Source organism: Sus scrofa, unplaced genomic scaffold, assembly GCF_000003025.6.
Source record: "Sus scrofa isolate TJ Tabasco breed Duroc unplaced genomic scaffold, Sscrofa11.1 Contig2717, whole genome shotgun sequence".
NCBI classification, from domain to species: domain Eukaryota; kingdom Metazoa; phylum Chordata; class Mammalia; order Artiodactyla; family Suidae; genus Sus; species Sus scrofa.
This window is the reverse complement of record NW_018085157.1, coordinates 26,278-50,786: the sequence shown is the minus strand read 5'-3', so window position 1 is coordinate 50,786 and position 24,509 is coordinate 26,278. Positions and strand designations below refer to the sequence as shown.

At 44.4% G+C, this 24,509-nt stretch overlaps 1 pseudogene; it reads right to left on the bottom strand.

The window, feature by feature from the left end:
* Positions 1–4,672: 4,672 nt before the first annotated feature.
* On the bottom strand, positions 4,673–24,211 carry LOC110258676 (annotated as a pseudogene).
* Positions 24,212–24,509: the final 298 nt, after the last annotated feature.

The window sequence follows — 24,509 nt, the reverse complement described above, 5'->3', positions numbered from 1 at the left end:
CGGCCAGACAAGCCTCCTTTTCCTCTTAAATTGGTGGCTGTGTGTTAGTTAAATAACTACCTAGAGTATTTCTCTTTATGCTTAACATCTACTGAATATAGACTTAAGTAACTCCATTATTGCTATTACTCATCAGTGAAGCTGGAAAATGCCAACAGAATGTGGATAAGATGCTGAAAAAAGGACTCTGTTTTAAAACACAAGAAAATGATATGTCAGTTCCATTGTTCTTGAGGAACTTACCAGAAAACATAATATTCAATGTGAAGTAACACACAGCCAGTTTCAAAGACATGTGCTTTTGCACATAGAATTTCACTATATCTACGTCCTACAGAGTTCTCTCAATTTTCAAATTTCTGTCAAAGTACGTGAACGCCAAAGAAAATGTTCATGATTTTCTCAACAAGCCACATTACAAATGCAGTGACAGAGGCCAAGTGATTAGAGATTACACTTAACTGAAGACTTTGTTAAAATATAATGTCTGGGGAGAACCTTTTTTGTTTGTCTGTTTGGTTGGTTTGGTTTTAGGGCTGCACCTGCTGCTTACGGAAGTTCCCAGGCCACGAACTTCCCAGCTACAGCTGCCGGCCCCTACCACAGTGGCTTCCGGCCTACACCACAGCACTTGCTGGTCCACACCACAGCCACAGCAGTGTAGGATCTGAGCCATGTCTGCAGCCTACACCACAGCTTGCGGCAACGCCAGATCCTCAGCCCACCCAGCGAGGCCAGGGATCAATGTCCTCTTGGGTACCGGTCGGGTTCATTACTGCTGAGCCACAAGGGGAACTCCCTGGTTAGACCCTTTGTGCCATTTATGCCAGATGAATTGCCTACCTTGGCATGAAACATCAACAGCTATGGCCACAGGCTCATTTGACAACCACTCTGTGTAACTTAAGTTTTATGAACAAGTAGAATGAATAGACATGAACAACTTCTGTTAGTCAAGAACTATGAAATCTCTATCATTGTAGTGAAAAGCAGCGAACAATCTATAATTGTTCCTGACTTCACTGTTACTTCATCTTTGTAAGACCAGACAGGACCTGTCATTCGTATAAAGGGCAGCTTTTATGTTACTAGAAAATTACTAATTTGGTAACATAGGTGTACATTTTGAAGGACATGTATTTCTTTTCAATTTGTGTTTGGCTTAAATCTAAAATCGCCCAGCCATGGTTCAGGACAGCCCCAGAGAAGTTCAGACCTAAAACATGTACTATCAACTCATATTCCAGTGTCTGAGTTCAAAGTTCACAGTTTAATACGGGTTCCCAAATTTTAAAGAACTTCATCGGGGAGAAAAGAAGGTTAGAAGAAGTTATTGGAGGAAGACCTAAAAGTCTGTATAGTGGTTCAGCCCCATTGTATCTGCATTGCAGCACCACAAAAAACAAAGAGGCACAGAAGTGACATGGTCCTCTCATTACACTGAATATAAGCTAGTGATTGATACCATGAACACAGGAGCAAACAAATGACAAAGTATGAATTAAGTCATGGGTTCCAGCCATCCCATAGCCAGCAATCTCTTTGCCACATGGGATCCTATAAAATCGCATAGCACATATTGAATGTAAGGGCCTACTCATGTGCCTTGTACTAATTAGGATACTGGTCACTAACTTCAACAGAGGCTCAATAGAAATCTGAGCTGGCGAGGCATTCCAGAAAGGTAAGATGACAAGATCCCAAAAGGCACAGCTTCTTTTGAGAATTCTATCTCCAAAAATGAACAAATGCACATTTCAGAAGTAACATTATGGAGAGGTCACCCCTCAGTTCTCTTCATTTAAAAAATTAATACAGAATAAGAAAGAAGAGTAAATTCAGAGGGAGGTCAGAAATAACGGCAAGGAAAGAAACTAATAAATAGAGTGATTAAATGAATCCATAATGAAATATAAAGTTAATAAACCATCACTGATGTTTGCGTTGAAGATTGTGATATGGAGGATTTCCCATCGTGGCTCAGTGGTTAAGGAATCCGACAAGGAAGCATGAGGTTGCGGGTGTGATCTCTGGCCTTGCTCAGTGAGTTAAGGATCCAGCATTGCTGTGAGCTGTGGTGTAGGCCGCAGACTCGGCTTGGAGCTGGCAGTTCCTGTGGCTCTGGCAGAGGATGGCGGCTACAGGTCCAACAAGCCCCCTAGACTGGGAGCACCATATGCCACAGGAGGAGATCTGGAAGCAGCAAAAAGAAAAAAAAAAAAAAAAAAAAAAAGAGTAAAATGGAATCCTAAAATAAATAAATACGAAACATTCATATCAACATTAAACCATTTTATTTATATTATTTCTAAAAGGACAGAGACATTTAAGCGGTATAAAATATTAACTAGATACGTTTGTTACATTTTTAAATAGCAGTCTTCAAACGAAAAACGGCAGGTTCCATACATACATTTACTGCTGCTGTCTCACAAAATTACCAAAAATCTTAAAGGAAACATTAAAAAGGAATGATTCCATAAGGACAAAGATAATGGATAAAAGGGTAACAATGACAGTCATATTTTGCAATCAAAAGTATACTAAAAGGAAAAACTGTAAACTCATGTACCAATTCTGAAAATGTCTAGTAGGGGGGACAGTGCCAACAGGCAGTCCAAAGCCGCATGCTCTTGTAACGCAGAAGTATTCAAGAACTGGAAGCACTGTATACATTTGAAAATGAGGCTCACACTGTAGCTGAAAGTCAGACTGGTTGTACCTTTTGAGGAGAAACCTTTTTTCCCGTATTTCCTTGCAATCCTCAGAAGAGCAGAATAATATTTTGGTCTCCTGGGGGTTCCTGGACCAAGGGTCCTGCCTGGGGAACTGAGGCAAGCTAGCTCAGAGGACTAACCTGAGAGGGTCTGCCTTATGTAAGGTATAGGCAGAAGCCTGATTTCTAGGCCTGTGCCCCACCCCCCTCTCGTCCTGGCAGATGTTCCAGGTTCAGGTCCCTCCTCAGCTCCACACACAACAGCCAGGAGTCGAGCTCTCCAGGGGGGTGGGGGGCACAGTCCCCTGCCAGCAGACAGTCACCCTCAGTCAAAATGGGCAGGGGGACTCCTTACACCTCCGTCACATTTATAAAATAAGAATGACATTTTGTGCTTCCAGCAGAAGCTCCAGGCCCTCGGAAAGGCTGCCTGGGACAGCATTTGAGCCTCTTCTTCACACAGGCATTACTGAACTATACAGCTAATTTCTAGTCTATAGCATTTATACCTAACCACCTCAGTGAACCAAGCTTGAAGGAATTTAAAAGGCAATTTAGCTTAAACACAAAAATAACTATTTTATCTGGTTGGAAATGTTTAAGGATGTTTTTCTTTTCACTTCGACACACGCACTCATGCTTCTCCCAAAGAGGATAGGCGTGGCAGCCAGGCTCTTGGGCCTGGGGTACGTGGTTTGGAAAAAAGGAAGAAGAAAGGAAGGGGCGGGGGGAGTAAGATACGGTTTTAAAATGTTGCTTATTACTTAAACGCTTTCTAACTTATACGATGGGTGATCTAGCCTGCCGTGAGGTTAGGTAGATGGGCAAAGAAAAAAAGTGGCCCCATCCACCTAGGCCGCCAGCCCTGAAGATCAAAACACCAACTGAAAAGTCAAGACTCAGCACTTGGAGCCATCAAGTGGTGCTACTTTCCACATTCAAATAGCGAGGCCCCAGAAACTTAAACAGTTCCGTCCAGCATTACCAACGTGCCGCCACTCATACAATTCAATTATTCCATCAATCTCGACTCTAAGAGCAATGGACATGAGCATCCGATAAAGTAATACAGAATAAGGCTTAAACATGTGATCCCGGGGAGGTAGATAAGTCCAGTGAGGCCAACAGGGAAGGTGGACAAGGAGGCAGCTGAAAGCAGTGGTGGGCATCCTGCCTGTTCCAAGAGCTTCCCTCTCCCAGAGTGACAGGTCACCCCTCCATCTGCCAGGCTAACAGTCCTGAGCCACCAAGCTCGTGGGGGCCAAACTGGCAGAGAGGGTTGGCGATGAAACAGAGGCTCCGACTTGAGGAGCAGCACCCACTGGGGTATCCAAGGCAAAGCTAGACTCAGGATCATTTCAAAAGGAATTGATCCTGCAAGCAGTCGGTGACGGATAAAGCAGCAGGAATGGAGACCCTGAGTCCTCTAATGGGACAAGATGGGGAGACGCACCTTGCATAGCCAAGCCAAGCAAGGTAAAGCTATAGGGATAAGCGCTTCCCCCAAGCCCATCAAATGCATATCAGAGATGCAAGGGGTGAGGTCTCTACCTCCACTCTCCAGCAGAGCTGGCTCTCAGGGAAACGCTGGCAAGGGAGCTGCCTCACTAAGCGTATATACCACGCGAGCCTCAGGGAAGGAAGCAGGCGATATGTTCAGCTGTTTCTTCAGTTCTCGCCAGCCTCACCAGTGCAACTGTTCAAGTAAGGTCACAGGCTTCGGCCCGGCCACCCTTCCTGCCTTCCCATCCCCCCAAGGCCTGGGCCTTCTGCTTCCTGCAAGACAGGGAGCAGCCTCTGCACCTGCCACTCCCCTCCCCCGCCCATGGCTGAAGCCAGACTGGTTCAGAGATCTCAGCTTCATGGAACTAGAAGGTGAGAGGCTCTTTCTGGCAGGTGCCAAGGTCCAGTTGTTGGCAGGAGGGGTAAGGGGAGTGGGGGGGGGGGTAAGGGCCAGGGGCTACTTCTTGCTAGTGTGCTGCCTCCGGGCCTGTAGCTGTTGCCAAGCCCCTGGGGGCTTGGGTCCCGCACCAATGGAAAAGGAAGGTCCTTTTCTAACAAAGCCCTGGATGGGTGTTGAGGACGCCCCAAAGGAGAGGCTGCTGCCTGATGTGCCCACCCCAGGGCCAGGGGTGCTCTGACCAAAGGTGGGCGTGGAGGCGCCTCCAAACACAGGTTGGCTCTCTGCAGTGCAGGCCACATTGAGGCCAAAGGATGTGTTCTGGCTGGGTGCACCCAGGCTCTTCTGACTCAAGCCTCCCACAAAAGGAGTCGTGCTGCCAGCGGTCCCACTCTGTCCTGCTCCGGAGCCAAAGGCTCCTGAGGCAGAGCTGGTGCCTGGCGAAGCCACACTGAGCCCAAAGCCTCTGCTGCCAGACGGTGGGGCTGCCCATCCCCCAAATGTGAAGGGAGATGGTGTCGTGCTACTGGAGCGACTGGCCCCACTGCCGGTGGTCTGGGCTGTAGCTCCAAAGCCAGAGGTGGTGGCTGCACCAAAGGAGAAAACGGCTGTGGTGCTGCCAAAGGCTGGCTGGGGGCCGGCAAGGGTGCCCGAGGCAGAGGCTGTGGCTTTCAGGCCACCAAGAGTGGACTGTGTGGTGCTGCCAAAGGCTGGCTGGGCTGTGGCTGGAGTGGCAGTCGGGGCGGGGGCTGCAGAGTTTCCCAACGTGAAGGAGCTGCACAAGCTGGGGACAAGGGATGGCTTGGCAGCCCACTGCTGCTGCCCATCAGTGGCCCCAAACCTGGGCTGGGCGTTGGATCCTGGCTTGGCACTTGAGCCAAAGGGAACGCTGATGGCTGGGCGGGGGGTGCTACTGAATGTCAGCGTGGCCTGGCTGGTGGTGGCTGGGGCAGAGGCTGGAAGGCTGCTGCCCAAATCACTAAAGCCAGCAGTGCTAGCGCTGCTGCTGCTGCTGCTGCTGCTGCTGCTGGCCACTGCCTGAGGGGCACCGGGAAGGGACTGGCCAAAGCTGGTGACTGCTCTTGAAGGAGGCATGGTGGGAGGCTTACCAAGCTGGACTATGGAGCTGGAACCCACAGCTGGGTTTGTGAAGCTGCCACCAGAGGCAGAGGGAGTCCCAAAGAGGACGGGCTGGGAGGTGGAAGCGGTGGTGCTAGTCACGCTGCTCAGGGTGCTGGTCATGCTGCTCACACGGAAGCTGAACACGGGCTTCAGAGCAGAGTCTACGGAGGTGCCAGCTGTGGTCGCAGCAGCCACTGCAGAGGTGGCACGGGTCTGGCCAGGGAAGAGAGGGGCGCTCATAGCACCGGCTGGAGGAGCTGCCTGCTTGAAGAAGGGAGTTACTATGGGCACGGATGCAGGGGCCTCCCTGGTGTGAAAGCCAGGTTTAAAAGTGCGGGACGGGCTGCGGGTACTTGCGGGGAGGGCTGAGCTGGAAGATGTGGTGGCTGGGACCTTGGAAGGGCTAGAGGGCAAGGGCCCTCGTTCTTGCTTTTAGGAGGGGGCCAAAAAATGGGATCGAGCACGGGAGATGGTGAAGACACAGCAGGAGCTGCAGAGGCAGGAGGCTTAGCAGGTGAGGTGCCCAGCATTCCACAAGGAATGTTCTGCTTGGGAGGGGGAGGGGGGGCCGACAAGGCTTGGGAGTTGGCAGACGTCTCAGCCTCAGGGGCTGGAGGTGACTTGGTGTCAGTGACTGGTCCTGTGGAAGAAGCGGGGGTAAGGGTGCCGCCACAGAAAACGGCTGTAGGTTTGCAGTCCGAGGAGGTGCCCGCAAGAGGCCCTGACTGTGAAGAGCCAAGAGGGGCCAGAGGGCGGGTGTCTTCGGAGGCGAATGGGCCACAGGGCTTGCCATGCCAGCAGACTTGGGGGGCGATGGTAGGCCTGGGGAATCCTGCTGCTTCTTCAAGCTCTTCAACAGTGGGCTAGGGCTTGGGGCTGGGAGGGAGGTTTCGGTGGCAGGAGTCCCAGCAGTAGGCAGGCTGAAAGAGACCGGAGGCTGACTGGTAGGTGGGTTCTCAGGGACAGCGCTCAAGGCAGTATCAGTCTTATCCTCCAAGATCTCGCTGAACCATTGTGACAAAGCTTTCTTTTCCAAGTCTAAGTCTTCCGCAGTGACTGAATACCCAAGCTGGGGAGGTGGAGGCAAGGTCAGCTGCTCCCCTCGCCAGGACCGCAGCAGCTGACCTTCCGCTTACGCTGCCCTGAGCTGCCAGGTGTTGGTGGAGAACTCCACGAGTCCTGTTTCTCCCTTGTGGTGGTATCGGCAACTTCTGCTCCCGGGACTCCTTGTCTGTTGTGAATGCAGTTGAAGAAGCCGAATGATGAGAAAGTTCCTCTTCTCTTATTTCCTTTGCTGGCCTCGCTAGAGCCTGGAGCAGGACGAAGCTGGCCTGGAGAAGGGGGATGACCTAGGACCACTCCTCTTCCGCAGCTGAGAGAGACCTCCAGTAGAACTGTAAGAACTGGTGATGGCATTGCGCCTGGAGATGGGCACGCCGCCTGAGTACGTGCTGGTCAAGGAGCTCAGAGAAGAGGTGCGTGACCTCTTATTTAAGTGGGCATCTGAGCTCTGGGGACTGAGACCTCTCTTCAGAGACCCAGGCTTAGGCACAAAAGAGGCAGGGATTCCACTGGCCGCCAGCGGCTCAAATGCTGAATGTCCACGTCCACTGCTGTCCTGGCGCCTTCTCTTTTCTTCGGGCCATCAGCCAGTATTTGGTCTTCCTCCTTCACCGTCCTTTTCTTCCTCGCTCTGAGGGCACTCAGCACAGTCTCCTTTGCACATGGGTCTGGGGCACTAGCTGATGGGGAGGACACGGTTGAGCTGCTACTCTGCTCTGATAGCGGGGGACGAATCCACTTGCTATCCGGAGGAGCAATCCTCACTCTCACTGGGCTGCACACCACTTTGGAATTGCGAGCAGAGAGCACAGTCTTCCTGTGACAACTATTCCAGCACACCGTGGGAAGGACCCCCAGCGAGGCATAGTGGGCCTGCTGGATTGGGTATCTCCTTCGAGGTGTTATTACAAACCGATGTGCTACAGGGCCACAACCCCGGAGGGCCGTCCTCCTAGAGGGTCGGGGAAGAGGAGTGGGTAGGGAGGGGTGAGTATGAACCCCGGGGGTATGGCCTGATGGAGCTGGTGGCGTGGGGCGGTGGGCGGGCGGCGGCCAGGCCTCTCCCGCAGGTCCCTGGCCTCCGAGGTGGAGGCAGGCTGCGGGGGGGCGGGCTTGCCTAGGTAGTTGCCCATGAGGAACAGATGAGCGCGGGTCCAAGTCCTTGGAAGAGGCGCGGAGGCTCTAGGAGACTTCCGTTTACTGCTGACTACGCCGGAGGCAAGGTGAGCAGTGTTCCATGGCAGCGCGCCTTCCGAACCAGCGAGGTTCGGAAGGCGCGTGAACCTCGGGGGCTCGCGGCGCAGGCCCCACCAGACCGCGGTCGCCCCCACAGCTAGCCAGGCCAGCGTAACCGCCACCCCCGCGGGCACCAAGTACAGCACAAGGCCCTGCAGCCACAGGCCCAGCAGCGCTGCCCCTGCCCCTGGAAGCACCAGCCCACAGACCCAAGGTCCCTAACACTGGCTATCAACCTCCGCTCCACAGGTTGCCTCCTGCAGTCACCGCAGCTGCTGCAGACACCGCGACTCCGCAAGCAAGGGTAGCCCCAGAATAAATAATAATAACAAACAGTCATAAATAAAACCCCCAAAACAAATGTGCATGCGCCAGATATACTTGAGTGAAAATAATCACATAGGTAAGATACAGACACATATACCTATATCATAAAAATGCTTGGAGAATGTCAACTTTAGGATAATGCTACACAGGCAGGGGATGAGGCTATCAATGAAGACAAAAGGGGAACCTCAGTGGGATGTACTGTACTTGATTTTACAACACTTTCCAAATCTGAAATAGACCTAAGTAACATGTTAAGACATGTTAAACATAATCTCCATATGATGAATGATTCATCATCTTTGTATTTTTATCTACGGTTGAAATAATGAGAAAGTGGAGAAACATGTACTACATGTCTGTATGTTAAAATGTTTAGAGGATTCAGAAAAGAACACAAATAAAACACTATCTTTACATAGATAGATAGGTAAATAGTCTAATATATTCGACCAAAATAATAGTCTTTGGTGCCCCACAGTTTTAAAACTTCCAAAGGACCGATTACTTGTTCCCTCATTTGACTACATGACTTGTAATCATTCAGATGATTCCATCTGAATGGTTAAAAAGAAACCAAATGAGGTCATCTCATTCGAATGTAAATTAGTACAGCCATGGTGGAAACCAGCATGGAGATTCCTCAAAAAGTTAAAGAAAAAAAAAAAATACCATAGGATACAGCAATTTCAAACTGAAGGAAATGAAATCAGTACTTCAAAATGATATCTGCACTCCCATGTTCACTGCAGGAACATTCACCGTAACCAATATAAGAAAACCAGGTAAGTGCCCAACAACAGATGAATGGATAACAAATGTGTGTGTGTGTGTGTGTGTGTATTATCCAGCCTTAAATGCCCAAGAGATCCGGCCACTTGCAGCAAAACAGATGAACCTGGAAGACCTGCTAAATCACATAAACCAAACACAAAAAGATAGAATGATCTCACTCATTTATAGGATCCAAAAGTTGAATACATAGAAGCAAAGACTAGAACAGAGCTCACCAGGGGCAGAGAGGTGGGAGAAATGAGCATATGTTGGCCAAAGGACACACACTGCACCTATGTAGGAAAAATTAAGCTCGAGCGCCAAAGCAGAGTATGGTAACTATAAATTAGACCAAATGGTCCTAACAGGCGTACATAGCTATTTCTACGCAACAGAACAACAAACACTCTTCTCAAGTGCACAGAGCACATTCTTTAGGATAGATCATATCATGAGCCACATCATGTTAAACTTTCACAAATTTTAAAAGATTTAAAACTATAGCAACTTGTTCACCCATGATGGATAAGACACTAAAAAACAACAAGAGGAATGCTGGAAAGTTTACAAACATACAGAAACTAAACAACACAACTCGGAACTACCAATGGGTCAAATAAGAAATCCAAAGATTTACAACAAAATAACCTCCAAACAAATGAAAACAGAAACGCAATATACCAAAACATAGAGGATGCTACAAAAGCAGTTCCTACAAGGAATTTTATATTGATACAAGCAAATGTTAAGAAGAAAACATCTTGGGGTTCCCGTCATGGAACAGTGGATACAAATCCGACTAGGAACCATGAGTTTGCACGTTCGATCCCAGGCCTCACTCAGTGGGTTAAGGATCCCATGGTGCCCTGAGCCATGGCATAGGTCACAGATATGGCTCGGATCTGGCATTGCTTTGGCTGTGGTGTAGGCTGGCAGCTATAGCTCCGACTGGACCCCTAGCCTGGGAGACTCCATATGCTGAGGGGGTGGCCCTAAAAAGTTTTGTTTTGTTTTGCTTTGTTTTTTTATGTAAGAAAGAAGAAAGAAAGAAAAAAATCTCCATTAAATACCTGAACATTTCAATTCTTTGAAGTTGCTTTCAAGGAATCAGAAACAGGAACAAGCTAAGCCCAAGCTTAGAAAGGAAGGAAGGAAATATAAAAGATCAACATGGGAAAAAATGAAATAGAACGAGACAGCCATAACCAACCAACCAGTCAAACAACAACAACAACAACAACAAAAGCAATAAAAGAACTGTTTGGAAAGATAAATATAATGACTACTCATCTCTCAAATATGGCATGAATGAACCGATATATTAAGGAGAAACACTCTCACAGACACTTGGAACAGACTTGTGGTTGCCAAGGGGGTTGTGGGGAGGGAGTGGAATACTTGGGGAGTTTGGGGTTGGGAAATGCAAACTACTACATTTAGGATGGATAAGCAATGAGGTCCTATGGATAGCACAGGGAATTATATCCAGTCTCTTGGGATAGAACATGATGGAAGAGAGTATGAGAAAAAGAATGCATATGTGTATATATGTGTATGGGTGTGTGTGTGTATACACTATGCTGTATAGAAAAAACTGACACAATGTTATAAATCAACTATGATTTTAAAAAAACTTTAGACTAAGAAAAAGAGAGAAAATTCAAAAAAATTAGAAATGAAAGAGGAGACGCTAGAGAAAAACATATGCTAAAGACATAGTGCACTATAGGCAAAAAAGACATTTAGAAGTAGTCTTTAGAGAAAATCTTCCCGATCCTTGTGAAAAGTGTTGCTACCACTTTTGTTAGACACACCTCCCACCTTAACCTACTCCAAACCAGCTCCATGGTCCTGCCTAAGGCGTTGATACTATTTGGAAGTGACCATGGAAAAATCAATGTCCATGAATGCTGTTAAAAAAAAAATAACAAAGAACTGAGTTGAAAATAAAACATTTGACAAAATCGAGCACTGATTTATGATGAAAATCCTGCATAAACTAAACCTAGAGATATGAAAATATGTGGAACAGAATATGGGAAAGCTAGAGTTAAAATCATATTTAATGATGCGAGGCCAAATAACTTTATCCTTAAGATCAGGAAAAAGACCTTACCACTCTTACCACTTCCACTCAGCATTGTACTGGAGCATCTCACAGTGCAACATGTTAAGGGGAAAATTAATAAATGGAACATTAACTAGGAAAGAATAAAATCTGCCTTTATCCCCAGATTGTAGGACTTTAAAGAAGAGGAGAGCTATTTAACCCATTCTAATCTATTCCATAATGGTTGGGGCAGGGCTTCTGATCATAAAACATTTTGTGTGTGTGTGTGTGTGTGTGTGTGTCTTTTTGCTGTTTCCTGGGCCACTCCCGCGGCATATGGAGGTTCCCAGGCTAGGGGTCAAATTGGACCTGTAGCCTCCGGCCTATGCCAGAGCCATAGCAACGTGGGATCCGAGTCACATCTGCAACCTACACCAAGGCTCACGGCAACGTGGGATCGTTAACCCACTGAGCAAGGGCAGGGACTGAACCCGCAACCTCATGGTTCCTAGTCAGATTGGTTAACCACTGCGCCACGACGGGAACTCCTGATCATAAACCATTTTCTAAAGGAAAGAACACCTGAGCTTAAGAGCAAACTATACAGACCATTGATTCAGACCTAGAGGATGTTTAAAAGAGAAACTTTTAAGGTAGCAATAAAGGGAACTACTCATTTTGGGGGGTTCACTAAAGTAGTCAACTCTTGCGTGTACAGCAGCCTACAAGATGTACATGTCAGTAGCTTGAAGTTCTACACAGACCACTCATCTGGGCTAGTCTTAATAATATGCCCAGCTGTAATAAATCTGCATGACGGCATTTAGGAGTTTCTCAATGAAATTCAAATTTATATATTTCATGAGTCTCCAAAAGCCATCAAAACCGTTTAATGAATGGACCACTACAGCCTTGTTGAACTTGGAAGATTTGTGCGTCATGGTTGATGTGAATTAGCCGTGGGTTTTACTTCCATAAGCCACCGCTTCCACCCCTTCATTCTTCTGTATATCATCTGATAGCAACCTTTTTGGCTACTGTACTTGCTTTATCTAAAACAGAGTTAGCAGTTCTCTTGGGGAAAGACTTTATCACTATTCTGATCTTCAAGAATAAAATACACATAGACATTTTCGTTATTTTCAAGGACGACCCAAAAGTTGACTTCTCCGTTGCGTCTTTCTAGGCCTCTGGTCAGAATTAATCTTACTCTTTCCCACATTCATATTTCACAACATTTTCTGAAAAACGGTCTCTTTACCTCTACAGAGTTTGTATCTCATGACTCATCAGGAAAATAGATGTCTTCATTAAGTTGAACTGCAGGGGCATTAGAGACCAGGTTTCAGGTGGATTAACTGTTCAACTCAGTGTTCTCTATAGAGCAAGATCACAAGGGCTCTACATTGATCACTTGCTGTAATACCACAGTGAACTGACCACCAGGGTTCAATTAGGGACTGCCTCACTCTACCTAACAAATCAGGGCTTATAATTTCTAATATACAGCACCACCCTAACAATTCACTGAATGCTTGCTTCTTCAGAGTCAAATGTCAAGTGTTTTTGCCAAACTAGTTTAATATATACATATATAATCTTCAAATACAAAGTTATCGATCAGCTAATTTACCTATCTACGATCATTCTTCTCTCCCTTTTGCTCATGTCTTCCCACTGTGAGAGTGTTGGAATAAAGGAAGAAAGCAAGGAAAATGTGGGTGACTTTTGGCTACTTATGGCAATCTAGTACATGTCTCTGTATGTATCATAGAAGCAATGAAGCACGGATCTAAAGATAAGTAACCAATCGGTTCTTATAAATCACAAAGATATTAAATGTAAGTGGAATAATTATGTAGATATGATATATAAAGAGCATGGATTTTAATGTTGACAGAGCAAAAATATCCTTTTACTACCTCAGTATGCCTTAATCTAACATATATATTATAGAGGAATATACACTCAATTTAGGAACTTTATAAAATACTGAAAAGTGTAACAGTCACTCGAAATAACCACAGTAAGACAAATCCATAATGATACCACTAAAGGTAACAGCATTAATGAGATGGAGGTGTGGAGGTGTTCGTAAAATTTTTGCAGATTTGATTCTATAAATGGTACTAAGCACTGGAATTCATTCAGGTCTTTTATTTTTTGGCTGTGTATTTACTGGGCTAGTCATTTAACCCCTAACGATTCAGGGCTTAGTTTCTACTGGTAAAATACATGTTTTAAAATGTGGCATGATGCGTAAATCAATGAGGTAATCTGTGTAAAGCTTAGCTTCTATAGCTAGGATAGGGAAAATGGTGAAAGTAGCAAAAATTCTTGTGATGACAAATTCGATCCTAGAGGAGCAAAGCTGGAAAAAGTATGTTATAAACAAAACACACAGAATTGTGGCCCTAAGCACAAAGCAAAGGCACAAATTATCTATATAATAACTACTTTATGCAGTTGAAATCTTTGGAAAGGATTTAGAATCAGTTAAATTATACTGGAAAGTAAGGTTGAGAAGGAAAAAAAAATGCTTTAGCCATTTAGAAAATCCTTCTATTCCATAACCAGACAAAGATAACACCAAAAAAGAAAACTATCGGCCAATATCTTTGATGGACATAGATGCAAAAATTCTCGACAAAATCTTAGCCAACCAAATCCAACAACACATCCAAAAATGTATACACCATGACCAGGTAGGGTTCATCCCAGGTTCACAAGGATGGTTCAACATACGCAAATCAATCAACGTCATACACCACATTAACAAAAGATGTCAAAAATCATACGATCATCTCAATAGATGCAGAAAAAGCATTTGACAAAGTCCAACATCCATTCATGATCAAGACCCTCGCCAAAGTGGGTGTAGAGGGAACATTCCTGAACATAATCAAACCCATTTATGACAACCCCACACAAATATAATACTCAATGGGAAAAGCCGAAAGCCTTCTCACTCAAATCTGGAACAAGACACGGATGCCCACTCTCACCACTGCGACTCAACACAGTTTTGGAAGTCCTAGCCACAGCAATTAGACAAACAAAAGAAATAAAAGGCATCCATATAGGAAGAGAAGAGATCAAACTGTCACTGGATGCAGACGACATGATACTATACATAGAAAACCCTAAGGACTCAACCCAGAAACTACTTGCACTGATTAATAAATTCAGCAAAGTGGCAGGATATAAGATTAACCTTCAGAAATCAGCCACCTTTCCGTATACCAGCAATGAAATATTAGAAAAGGAATACAGGAATACAAAAATACAATACCTTTTAAGATTGCACCTCCCAAAATCAAATACCTCAGAATACATCTGACTAAAGAGGTAAAGGACCTATATGCCAAGACCTATAAAACTTCAATCAAAGAAATCAAACAAGATGTAAAGAAATGGAAAGATAGTCCATGTTCATGGACTGGAAAAATCAATATTGTAAAAATGGCCATGTTACCCAAAGCAATCTACAGATTCAATGCTATCCCTATCAAATTACCTATGACATTTTTCACAGAACTACAACAAACAATCCAAACATTTAGATGGAACCACAAAAGACCCAGAATCGCCAAAGCAATCCTGAGAAACAAAAACCAAGCAGGAGGCATACCATTCCCAGACTTCAAGAAATACTACAAAGCCACAGTCAGCAAAACAGTGTGGTACTGGTGTCAAAACAGACAGACAGACCAAGGGAACAGAATAGAGAACCCGGAAATAAACCCTGACACCTATGGTCAATTAAGCTTTGGCAGGGGAGGCAAGAACATAAAATGGGAAAAAGAAAGTCTATTCAGCAAGCATGGCTGGGAAACCTGGACACCTGCATGCAAAGCAGTGAAACTGGAACACACCCTCACACCATGCACAAAAATAAACCCCAAATGGCTGAAAGACTTAAATATAAGACAGGACACCATCAAGCTCCTAGAAGAGAACACAGGCAAAACACTCTCTGACATCAGCACCATGAATGTTTTCTCAGGTCAGTCTCCCAAAGCAATCAAAATAAGAGCAAAAGTAAACACATGAGACCTCATCAAACTGACAAGCTTTTGCACATCAAAGGAAACCCAAAAGAAAACAAAAAGACAACTTACAGAATGGGAGAAAATACTTTCAAATGATGCATCCGACAAGGGCTTAATCTCTAGAATATATAAGCAGCTTATACAACTCAACAGCAAAAAAGCCAATCAATCAATGGAAAAATGGGCAAAAGACCTGAATAGACATTTCTCCAAGGAAGATATACAGATGGCCAGCAAACACATGAAAAAATGCTCCACATCGCTGATTGTAAGAGAAATGCAAATCAAAACTACCAGGAGATACCACCTCACACCAGTCACAATGGCCATCACTCATAAGCCCACAAATAACAAGTGCTGGAGGGGGTGTGGACAAAAGGGAACCCGCCTGCACTGTTGGTGGGAATGTGAACTGGTACAGCCACTATGGAGAACAGTTTGGAGATACCTTGGAAATCTATACACAGCACTTGCATACGACCCCGCATTCCCACTCTTGGGCATATATCCAGACAAAACTCCTCTTAAGAGAGACACATGCACCCGCATGTTCATTGCAACACTATTCACAATAGCCAGGACATGGAAACAACCCAAATGTCCATCAACAGATGAATGGATTCGGAAGATGTGGTATATATGCACAATGGAATACTACTCCGCCAAAAAAAAAAAAAAAAGAATGACATAATGCCATTTGCAGCAACATGGATGGAACTAGAGACTCTCATACTGAGTGAAATGAGCCAGAAAGACAAAGACAAATACCATATGATAGCACTCATAACTGGAATCTAATATCCACCACAAATGAACATCTCCACCGAAAAGAAAATCATGGACTTGGAGAATAGATATGTGGCTGCCCGAAGGGAGAGGGAGGGAGTGGGAGGCATCGGGAGCTTGGGAGTATCAGACACTACTTAGAACAGAGTTACAAGGAGACCCTGCTGAGCAGCATTGAGAACTATGTCTAGATACTCATATTTCAACAGAACATAGGGTGGGAAAAAACATACACATGTAAGAATAACTTGATCCCCATGCTGTACTGCAGGAAAAAAATAAAAAAAGAAGAAAATCTTTCAAAAATGTTCATTCTAAACTTCCTTTTGCAAGAAGGGAGATGCAACACAACTATAGTTTCTTACTCTGTTTTTTACTGTTAATTTTTTTTTCTTTGTCTGTCTCTGGCTGCCCCCACACCACATGGAAGTTCCCAGGCCAGGGACTGAATCCAATCCCTATCAGCAACCTACACCACAGCTATAGCAATGCTGGATCCTTAACCCCCTGCACTGCACCAGGAATTGAACTGGCCATGGCACAGACACAAGCTGGATCACTGACCCACTGCGCCACCACAGGGACTCTCCATTGCTTAGTTTGAAAGGCTGTAAAAATTCCTAGGATCACTCTTCTGTAAACCCAAAACAGTTGGATAGGAACTTCATCTTGCACTCTGCTGCACATCAGAGATGCAAGTGGTGAGGGCTCTACCGGCGACGCTCCAGCCGCAAATAGGCAAAAATGACCCCATCTACAAAACAGAAACAGATCGGGCACGTGGAGAACAGACTCGTGGATGCTGCTGGGGACAGAGGAGGGAGTGGCTGGATGGGGAGTGTGGGGTTGGAGTATACAAACTATGAAGTTTGGAGTGGATAAGTACTGGGGTCCGACTGTACAGCACAGGGAACTCTGTCCTGTCTCTTGCGTTAGAACATGATGGAACATAATATGAAAAAAGAAGGAATATATATATATATATATTCACACACTCACACACACATATACACAACTGGGTCACTTTGTTCAACAGCAACTTCTTAAATATAACATGCTAAGTATTTGGACAGCTGTTCCCCTATTAACCTCAGGTGACTAACCACTCACCACTGTGGAGAGCATCACTGATGCTACCAATTTTATTAACCTGCTTGAATTCCTGCCAGTTTTCTGTGTTTTCTCCTATGTAAAAATTATCCTTAAGTACTTTTCTGTAATCTGAATGCGATCATCCGTATACATGCTGCTGACTGAAGAAATGTTTTCATGTTGAGATACGAGGAAGTCATCCTGGATTTCACCTGATTTGGCCTGAACTTTACACTAACTAGAACACTCTTTCCCATGGCCTGCCAAACATCCTTTGTACACCTGCTTTAACCACTAAAGGAAATAATGCACTAAGAACATCAAGATGGGGAGTTCCTGGTGTGGCACAGCGGAAACAAATCCAACTGGCACCATGAGGTTGTGGCTTCACTCCCTGGCCTCGCTCAGTGGCTTCAGGATCTGGTGGTGCTGTGAGCTGTGGTGTAGGTCACAGACACGGCTTGGATCTGGTGTTGCTGGGGCTGTGGTGTAGGCTGGCAGCTGTAGCTCCAATTGGACCCCTAGCCTGGGAACCTCCATATGCAGTGGGTGTGGCCCTAAAAAGACAGAAGACAAAGACAAAAAAAAAAAAAAAAGAATTGCGAGATGGAGCAACTGATTCAGGCATTCAAAGTGGAAACAGGTAGCCATTGTGGAGGTTGTTTCAGTCTTGTTCCTGCATCAAGGAGAGCTTTACTTTTCTGAACTACCTCAAACTCAAGAGTATCACCAGCCATTTGCAAAACACTCTCTTCTACCACCTGCCAGCTGCAACTTTATGCTCTCTCTCTAAAGCCTATCAGTGTAACTATTCAAACATTTCGGACCCCAACCAATCCGCACTTAAAAAGGGCCCTTACTTCTTGCCTGTTCCAATCCTAATGCTTGACAGACAGCTTATGTACCTTTGCCATCTTTGCCTGCATAGGCCTCCCACATTCTGTAGTTCAGTGGAAACGCAATTCCAATGCTTATTGAGGCTCTCTCTCCTAGGCTACAGTCTTCAGTGTACATCAGATAAAGCTCTCGTCTCTTCCTATCACTGACTGGTCACTGATGGTCTGTGTTGACAGCACTAACCTGAGAAAACACCCTTCCAGACTCATTTCCCACCGGCAGCTTTCAATGAAGCCCCAGACTAAGTTACACACGTTTTACTAATATCCTCATAATTGAATAAGCATATCTGACTGTAATTATCGGACATTCAACTATGACAGACCGAGCTTGTCTTTATCTAAATTTTTACTCTTATTTGAATACCCTAGGAGACATTTGGCACTTATGACGTGACCTTAATGTTTGTATGTGATCCTTAATACTCTCCGCTTTAAAACTGTATTATTTCTTAGAGAGAACCAAAGCTAGACATATATAACCTTTTCGTATAATTTTCTTTCATCTGCTAGATTGGGCTCTGGAAGGGAGATAATTTAGGTATTCCTAAGGAGGTTGGTTGGAAATCCTGTATTCCTTCACTGTGTTTGAAGAATATGTTACAAAGGAATTACAGTACTCCGAGTCCAATGGTGAGTGAATACATTCTGAAATTATGGATGTCACTCTCTTTAAATCCTAAACTGTTCCCACACCACAGCTTTCATGAAAAGAAGAACGGAGTTGGCAACGTGTGACTGTTAGTTTTATGGGTCAACAGGGTTAGGTTATTCAGCCTAACAATACGGTTAGTATCCAGCTGTTTAATCAGGCTTAATCTCGGGGTTGGTGTCAACAAATTTTGTAGCTGTGCTTAACATCTACAATCAATTGGTCTTAAACAGGCCACTCTTGCAAAAGTAGGTAGGCCTCATAAAATCAAGTGAAAGGTCTTCAGAACAAAAACTCAAGTTTCCCAAAGAAAAGATTCGGCCTTAAGACTGCAAACTCAAATCGTGTCTTTATTTCAAACCCCGAGTTTTAGCCTGCATGTCTATCCTGCCAATTTTGAACTTACTTGCCCCCAAAATCACAGGAACTAATTCCAAGAATGGATGGATGAATGAATCAACAGAGATGGATAGATAGATAGATAGATAAAGAACCCTGAACCCCAATGCACATAAGATATGAAGAATACAAGAGAAAAAAAAAAAAACTGAACAGGAAACCTAATACCTGTTAATGTCAGCATTATCAGTTTCAGTAAAAAGCAAATGAATGTAAAAAGTAATGTCCAGATAATAGAACCAACAATCTGAAAATACAGACTGTCTTGACTTTACAGTGGTGCTTTGGCTGATTCCATGCAATGCTCTCATGTGAATATGAAGTCAGACAGCAAAGGGCAACCTTATTCACATTAAGCATGAAAAAAGAGAATATAAAGCAAATACAATATTTTTCCATTTGAAACTTCTCAGTGTCTAGGCTGCTAGATATAGTATCTGGTAATACAAATTTAAACCATTGCTACATTTGGTTACCTATGGTTACATTTAGTTGTCATCAAGTAAAACTTCCAAATGAAATCCAGAGACAAACATTAACCTGCTCCTAAAACAAAAATTCTACAGTTTCCCCCTTGTGTATAGATTGTGTATTACTATTTCTTAATCCATATTTGCATTCCAAGACCGTAAGATGTTTCAGTGACTACTTCTGACAGACTGGCATGTTATATAATTTTTAGCACAAAACTGAAGGTTTTCATGCAAATGCTCGGCCCTGTAGATTCTAGAGCAAATGCCGGTCAAGGGATGAACTGTTCAAGAATTCTTAGCCTATCTATGATATTTTTAATTCGTATTTAGAAGAGGGACTACGTGTTTAGAGCCCTATGTATCCCCATGGTGCCCAGTATTACTCTGATCCTATTCCTCATAATTATTATCTCAAACCAGACAGCTAAGCTTCTGCTGCTTTTCCATGTAAAAATTAGTTTTCTGCTAGGTGGAGAGGCCTGTCTGATCTTCAGAACCCTGGAAGAAAGTTAACACATAAACACCTAAGCTAAATTCTGTCTCCAGGAAACCGTATTTTTCTGCATTTTTCCAAATAAACTGTCTTTGTCATGATTTGAATAGATACACCTTCTAGAATCACTGAGTGGCTGAATTCTTCCAGGGCCTGAGAAACTAACAACTTAGCCCATCCAATTATATTCAGTACCATCCTCTTCATTGCTCACTAGATCATGTTGCTGAGGTTGAAGCATGCCTTAACCCTAAAGCAAACTGACCAATAAAAACATGCTTTCAATTAATGCTGAAGGCACAGGACCTTTAGTCTATAAGAAGCTACGCCGTGAAGCTGCACTAACAGACCATGATGACGGCCAGACAAGCCTCCGTTTCCTCTAAAATTGGTGGCTGTGTGTTAGTTAAATAACTACCTAGAGTATTTCTCTTTATGCTTAACATCTACTGAATATAGACTTAAGTAACTCCATTATTGCTATTTCTCATCAGTGAAGCTGGAAAATGCCAACAGAATGTGGATAAGATGCTGAAAAAAGGACTCTGTTTTAAAACACAAGGAAATGATATGTCGGTTCCATTGTTCTTGAGGAACTTACCAGAAAACATAATATTCAATGTGAAATAACACACAGCCAGTTTCAAAGACATGTGCTTTTGCACATAGAATTTCACTATATCTACGTCCTACAGAGTTCTCTCAATTTTCAAATTTCTGTCAAAGTACGTGAAAGCCACAGAAAATGTTCATGATTTTCTCAACAAGCCACGTTACAAATGCAGTGACAGAGGCCAAGTGATTAGAGATTGCACTTAACTGAAGACTTTGTTAAAATATAATGTCTGGGGAGAACCTTTTTTGTTTGTCTGTTTGGTTTGGTTTGGTTTTAGGGCTGCACCTGCTGCTTACGGAAGTTCCCGGGCCAGGGGTCTTGCCCGGGAACGTCCCAGCTACAGCTGCCGGCCCCTACCACAGCGGCTTCCGGCCTACACCACAGCACTTGCTGGTCCACACCACAGCCACAGCAGTGTAGGATCTGAGCCATGTCTGCAGCCTACACCATAGCTTGCGGCAATGCCTGATCCTCAGCCCACCCAGCGAGGCCAGGGATCAAACCCACATCCTCTTGGGTACCGGTCGGGTTCATTACTGCTGAGCCACAAGGGGAACTCCCTGGTTAGACCCTTTGTGCCATTTATGCCAGATGAATTGCCTACCTTGGCATGAAACATCAACAGCTATGGCCACAGGCTCATTTGACAACCACTCTGTGTAACTTATGTTTTATGAACATGTACAATGAATAGACATGAACAACTTCTGTTAGTCAAGAACTATGAAATCTCTATCATTGTAGTGAAAAGCAGCGAACAATCTATAATTGTTCCTGACTTCACTGTTACTTCATCTTTGTAAGACCAGACAGGACCTGTCATTCGTATAAAGGGCAGCTTTTATGTTACTAGAAAATTACTAATTTGGTAACATAGGTGTACATTTTGAAGGACATGTATTTCTTTTCAATTTGTGTTTGGCTTAAATCTAAAATCGCCCAGCCATGGTTCAGGACAGCCCCAGAGAAGTTCAGACCTAAAACATGTACTATCAACTCATATTCCAGTGTCTGAGTTCAAAGTTCACAGTTTAATACGGGTTCCCAAATTTTAAAGAACTTCATCGGGGAGAAAAGAAGGTTAGAAGAAGTTATTGGAGGAAGACCTAAAAGTCTGTATAGTGGTTCAGCCCCATTGTATCTGCATTGCAGCACCACAAAAAACAAAGAGGCACAGAAGTGACATGGTCCTCTCATTACACTGAATATAAGCTAGTGATTGATACCATGAACACAGGAGCAAACAAATGACAAAGTATGAATTAAGTCATGGGTTCCAGCCATCCCATAGCCAGCAATCTCTTTGCCACATGGGATTCTATGAAATCGCATAGCACATATTGAATGTAAGGGCCTACTCATGTGCCTTGTACTATTTAGGATACTGGTCACTAACTTCAACAGAGGCTCAACAGAAATCTGAGCTGGCGAGGCATTCCAAAACGGTAAGATGACAAGATCCCAAAAGGCACAGCTTCTTTTGAGAATTCTATCTCCAAAAATGAACAAATGCACATTTCAGAAGTAACATTATGGAGAGGTCACCCCTCAGTTCTCTTCATTTAAAAAATTAATACAGAATAAGAAAGAAGAGTAAATTCAGAGGGAGGTCAGAAATAACGGCAAGGAAAGAAACTAATAAACAGAGTGATTAAATGAATCCATAATGAAATATAAAGTTAATAAACCATCACTGATGTTTGCGTTGAAGATAGTGATATGGAGGATTTCCCATCGTGGCTCAGTGGTTAAGGAATCCGACAAGGAAGCATGAGGTTGCGGGTGTGATCTCTGGCCTTGCTCAGTGAGTTAAGGATCCAGCATTGCTGTGAGCTGTGGTGTAGGTCACAGACTCGGCTTGGAGCTGGCAGTTCCTGTGGCTCTGGCAGAGGATGGCGGCTACAGGTCCAACAAGCCCCCTAGACTGGGAACACCATATGCCACAGGAGGAGATCTGGAAGCAGCAAAAAGAAAAAAAAAAAAAAAAAAAAAAGAGTAAAATGGAATCCTAAAATAAATAAATACGAAACATTCATATCAACATTAAACCATTTTATTTATATTATTTCTAAAAGGACTGAGACATTTAAGCGGTATAAAATATTAACTAGATACGTTTGTTACATTTTTAAATAGCAGTCTTCAAACGAAAAACGGCAGGTTCCATACATACATTTACTGCTGCTGTCTCACAAAATTACCAAAAATCTTAAAGGAAACATTAAAAAGGAATGATTCCATAAGGACAAAGATAATGGATAAAAGGGTAACAATGACAGTCATATTTTGCAATCAAAAGTATACTAAAAGGAAAAATTGTAAACTCATGTACCAATTCTGAAAATGTCTAGTAGGGGGGACAGTGCCAACAGGTAGTCCAAAGCCGCATGCTCTTGTAACGCAGAAGTATTCAAGAACTGGAAGCACTGTATACATTTGAAAATGAGGCTCACACTGTAGCTGAAAGTCAGACTGGTTGTACCTTTTGAGGAGAAACCTTTTTTCCCGTATTTCCTTGCAATCCTCAGAAGAGCAGAATAATATTTTGGTCTCCTGGGGGTTCCTGGACCAAGGGTCCTGCCTGGGGAACTGAGGCAAGCTAGCTCAGAGGACTAACCTGAGAGGGTCTGCCTTATGTAAGGTATAGGCAGAAGCCTGATTTCTAGGCCTGTGCCCCACCCCCCTCTCGTCCTGGCAGATGTTCCAGGTTCAGGTCCCTCCTCAGCTCCACACACAACAGCCAGGAGTCGAGCTCTCCAGGGGGGTGGGGGGCACAGTCCCCTGCCAGCAGACAGTCACCCTCAGTCAAAAAGGGCAGGGGGACTCCTTACACCTCCGTCACATTTATAAAATAAGAGTTACATTTTGTGCTTCCAGCAGAAGCTCCAGGCCCTCGGAAAGGCTGCCTGGGACAGCATTTGAGCCTCTTCTTCACACAGGCATTACTGAACTATACAGCTAATTTCTAGTCTATAGCATTTATACCTAACCACCTCAGTGAACCAAGCTTGAAGGAATTTAAAAGGCAATTTAGCTTAAACACAAAAATAACTATTTTATCTGGTTGGAAATGTTTAAGGATGTTTTTCTTTTCACTTCGACACACGCACTCATGCTTCTCCCAAAGAGGATAGGCGTGGCAGCCAGGCTCTTGGGCCTGGGGTACGTGGTTTTGGAAAAAAGGAAGAAGAAAGGAAGGGGCGGGGGGAGTAAGATACGGTTTTAAAATGTTGCTTATTACTTAAACGCTTTCTAACTTATACGATGGGTGATCTAGCCTGCCGTGAGGTTAGGTAGATGGGCAAAGAAAAAAAGTGGCCCCATCCACCTAGGCCGCCAGCCCTGAAGGTCAAAACACCAACTGAAAAGTCAAGACTCAGCACTTGGAGCCATCAAGTGGTGCTACTTTCCACATTCAAATAGCGAGGCCCCAGAAACTTAAACAGTTCCGTCCAGCATTACCAACGTGCCGCCACTCATACAATTCAATTATTCCATCAATCTCGACTCTAAGAGCAATGGACATGAGCATCCGATAAAGTAATACAGAATAAGGCTTAAACATGTGATCCCGGGGAGGTAGATAAGTCCAGTGAGGCCAACAGGGAAGGTGGACAAGGAGGCAGCTGAAAGCAGTGGTGGGCATCCTGCCTGTTCCAAGAGCTTCCCTCTCCCAGAGTGACAGGTCACCCCTCCATCTGCCAGGCTAACAGTCCTGAGCCACCAAGCTCGTGGGGGCCAAACTGGCAGAGAGGGTTGGCGATGAAACAGAGGCTCCGACTTGAGGAGCAGCACCCACTGGGGTATCCAAGGCAAAGCTAGACTCAGGATCATTTCAAAAGGAATTGATCCTGCAAGCAGTC